This window comes from Cibotium barometz, chromosome 40 (assembly GCF_041138505.1).
Source record: "Cibotium barometz isolate CiBa-2024 chromosome 40, ASM4113850v1, whole genome shotgun sequence".
Lineage (NCBI taxonomy): Eukaryota > Viridiplantae > Streptophyta > Polypodiopsida > Cyatheales > Cibotiaceae > Cibotium > Cibotium barometz.
The window spans coordinates 22,030,872-22,035,687 of record NC_141085.1 but is presented as its reverse complement, the minus strand read 5'-3'; positions in this window follow the sequence as shown (position 1 = coordinate 22,035,687).

Below are 4,816 nucleotides of genomic sequence, written 5' to 3'. Positions count from 1 at the left end.
CATGCCCTAGGACATGTGCAAGAGGAGGGTTTTCTCTTGATCATCATGGTGGATCACAAACCTTGAAATACAAAGACCCAAATCAATCAAGTTAGAGTGGTTTTTTAAGCCAGTATACTCAATTTCTTTAGTCTTTGGTTTCTACCAAAAGGAATCTCAATCATTTTTACAGGGTGCTCAATTATGGGTGGAATTTGCTATGCTTTCCCTAGGGCGCACACTTGATTTAGTTTGTTTGAACCTATTGGTTATACCAAGCCCTAATTTTGGGTGCCATGATTATGTAGGTTTTGTGTTGGGGCATGATTGCCAATCATGGCATGACTGCCAATCAACCAAGGTGATTTTAAAGCATTGACAACTTAATTGGTTAATTGACAAGATAAAATTGATAGTTAAAATGGGGCACACACATTTTTAGTAACCTTGAGGAGGCGTGATTTTGTAGGCACGGGGTAGGCATGACTGCATGATCATGCCCAATCAACTTGTATGTTTTATGTAGTTATAGTTAATTTCAGGCTATGATCCCCCACTTCTTGATTGGAAAAGAATGTAGATTGTGTCTATCACAATAGTGTAGCCCATTTATATAATACAAACAACATCCTTTGAGTGCAAATTGTAAGGAATGCTATGCTGTTGAAAATGCACCTAGTAGATTGCACAACGAAGACAAAATCTCAAGTTGAGTGAAAGTCCTACCCTGGTTGGCGGAGGGAAGCACATATAATGTGTACATGAAGAACATGTGTAATGTGTACATGAAGAACATGTACGCAACACGTAGAAAATAGACGTGGGGTGTTGACAATGCCAAGGGAGGTCTTGCTAGTTGTGGAAATTGTGATGATTGTTGTGGCCATGGGGTATTGACACATACCGGTATCATGATTTCCTAACCACATACAATGTGCACAATACATCAAAGGTTGAGGCCTTAGATGTGGTCATTCTATACTTGTATGATTTTGCCTATAAATCAAACACCAAACTAGCTCTCTCATTGCATACAATGTGCATAATACATCAAAGGTTGAGGCCCTAGATGTGGGCATTCTATACTTGTATGAATCTACCTACAAATCGAGCACCAACCTAGGTTTATTGTAGCTATATACCATCTTGAGAATGGGTTCCAAGGGAAACATTCATTTCTTTATGGCTTGAGCCAATGTTTGCATGTTGAGTTGAGCTATTTGATCCTATCCAAGTTGGGTTGCACTCTTTCTATGTTATCTTGTTGAATCAATCTAGCTCATCTCTCGACCAATTCTCTCTTGAGTTCCAATTGTAATTGGTCTTGCTCTAAGACCCCTATTTTTAATTGGGCATCTCATAGTATTCTTTAGGTCCATTTCTTCAATGGTGGGGAAGAACATCATCCCCAAAATTTGAGCACTTGTGGCAGTATCTCTCCTGATCCTAGGTGTGGTTTGGTGGGAGGTGGATGTCAATATTGATCCCTACCCTTTGAGCACTTGTGCAATGTCTCTCTTGATCCTAGGTGTGGGTTGGGAGGTGGATTTCAATCCTCTAGCCTCTTGGAATGTTACAGTGGAAGGAGGTACTAGCCCTTACTGCCTGTGTTTCCCTCTTGTTGTCTATTGCTTGACCCATATTAATTGCATTGGCATCTGTGTGTGATTCACTTGTTTTGGAAATCCGAAAATTCCTCTTGTCACTTCAAAGAGGCTACTAGATCTAGTTGGAAATGAGGTACCTCTTCCTCCAAATGCCTACTTGTTGGAGGGGGGGCTCCATGGAATCCTTGCTACTTGATGTCTTGATGAAGTCTTGTCTCCTCAAATCACACACACTTAAATGAGTGCTTAATGAATGATTAGATAAACTTGAAACTGAATTGATGAGAGGATCCTTGATAATTGGATGCACTATTTTCTGGGGAGATGTTATCACCAAGGAATCTGAAGCAGCTACTACCACAAGTGTTAACCCAAAATTACCCTTTTTAGATCTCTAAAACCACCATGATTATGCAAAGAAATACTTGTGGCCATAACTCCTAGGTCCCAGTAGGATCAAAACCTAGATTTGATATTAATTGTGAAATTAATTATGAGGGATTCCTCTCAAGGATCACCTTGCAACTATCACACGGTGGCTGGTATTTTTGATTTGATGATGGATGTGGTTGAGTGCTCAAGGGTGATGATCCTAGCTACTATTGATTCATGTTTTCACACTTTCCATTGAATTTTAACAGGCATGATTTGCAATCATGGCTATGATCACAAAATGAAATCATGGTTACTTGATCATGGCAATTTTGGCATGATTATTAGTCACATGGCCATGATCACATAGAATGTGATCACGCATTCCGATCATGACATGCTTTAGATAAGATAAGATAATGATAACATGACATTTTGTCTAAAAATCTAGGAGTAATACTTGGTTAACTCTAACCCGTGACTTGTGGAGAATCATGGTTATGAATGATAAATGATCACAAGTGCGATTTTGTAGGCAAACAAATCACAGTCATGACTATGTAGGCTTTGATTTTTATCTAATGTTTTGGGGGTACAGATTTGAGTGTTTCCTACTCAAATGCTTCAGTATGGACTCGTGCACTTTGAATTTTATGGTGGATAATGCAATGGGATCGAATGGACTAAGACATTGAAAATGAAGGAAGGCTTTAAATAACTAAAGTCCTAAGACATTGAAAATGAAGGAAGGCTAGAATCCCCCACCATGGAGATTTAACAAAAGATATGACCTTAGAAATCAGGGACATAAAGCTATTAAAAGGTCTTTCCCCTAGTCTTGATCTTAGTTTCAACCTTTAGTGATTTCAAAAAGGCTATGAGATTTCTCAATAGATTAAAGTAATCTGAAAGAGACTCAAAATTATTCATGGAATGGACTTGGAGATCTCATCTAGACTATGTAGTTGGAGAATCTGTGCGAGGATCACAGTTTGTGACTCGGACTATGGAAGTCTCATTGAACTTGCAATGTATTACCAAGATTGTGGATGCATGACTGTTTTATCATGTTTTACTTATTTACCTTTGTAATATGAATTGTTTGATATGGACGCATGTGAAGGTACCACACATGTGCGTGGTTTGTCATGCTACAGATGTCACCCGAGTGGTGAGTTTTGTCACAATGATTGCCACCTCCAAGAAGGAACTCTATGCATTCACCTTTGGAAGAAGCAATAAAACACAATTCTGTCGTAGGAAACTTACCAATGCTTCAAGCTCATGTCCCTTGAGGTCTCCAAGCTCACTTGAGAAGCTCCAATCCTCCAAGCTTCACCTCCATGTTGTCACCGTAGAGTCTCTCACACCACCATACAAGGCAATCTCTCTCTCACTTCACCACACCAGCATACAAGGCAATCTCTCTCTCACTTCACCACACCAGCATACAAGCATAGAGAAGGCACATGTGCTAGAGTACTCTCTCACACACTTTATCTCAAGAAAAAGCAATAACTCTCATAACACAAAGGGGGATTGTGTCTCTTCATTATGAGAAAATACCTTATATACAATTGGCCCTTATTCACACTTGGGCGCCCAAAACTTACTATAGGCCTTGGGTGGCCAATCTCTCATGATGTTACAACCTTTATAATTCCTTTGCATTATGCTTCAAACCTATGCTTAGCCATGATCATGGAAAGAATAATTCTAGTAAAAGAATATAAGATTCATGGTGGTTGAATCATATGAGTATGTACCTTCCTTATTAGAAGTTTGTAATAAGTGAGACCAAATAGATAGTTTAATTTGTTTAGTTCAAGGGGCTAAGAAGTTCCCTAGTGATGTAGTAAAGCTTTTGATGGAATAAAGATGTTATTTTTATATCTTTATTAAGTTATTATATTTTCAAAGCTTTAAATGGTTGTATAAATTATAAGAAAAAATATTTTTCCTTTAGAGAAACCATGAGCCGATCAGGGAGATCTACCCATGATGTGATACATGTTATTGAAGAGAATAATCTTGCTAAAGCTATATGGAATTGAATAGATGCTATGGATGAGTGTTTTTATATAGTAAGCTATAATGAGCATAGTAAGATGGCCTTAGCATGTTTGAAGATTACCTGAACAACTCGATCCAGTTGGAAGAATCATGTAGAAGCACATCTCAATCATGATCAACTTAGATGGGATGATATAAATACCTTCTTTTACCAAGGATTATGTCCCCCAAGATATGAAGGGAATAAGATGAATGAGTTTCTAGAGCTTGGCCAAGAAGGAAATTTGAAAGAAGCATACCACCATACGTACATGGGCCTTGTTCATTTCACCCTACCTATGGACGAAGCTTCTCTTTTGAGAAGATTTATTAAAAAGCTTGACCCTTATATGGATACACTTGTAAACAATGCCAAGCCAGATTCCATTGTAGAAGGAGGAGCAAGAATAGCAAAGGACTTTGCTAAAGCCTTTCCTAAAGGATGCCCCTTAGTCAAAGAATTTCCCTCCTCTTGCCCCAAGGAGAGCTTCTGCTCCATATGGCAATCAAGAGATACCCAAGTCAAAGAGAAGGAGAGGATCCAATCTAGGTTCACCCAAGTCAAAGAGATGCAAAGGATCCAAGTTGAAGAGAAGTAGAGGATCCAACCAGGGTTCTCAGGGTATAGGCCCACACGAACGGATGAGTGACGAAGCAACGGATGGGTCACTAAAACAATTATGGAGGGAGAGAAGATGTTTTTGGTGCTAGCAGCCCGGCATATAATGAGTGAATGTCCCAATGCACCAGTGTCACTTGATCTTACTCAAAATACCATAGGACCATGGTTCAAGAGACCTACTACT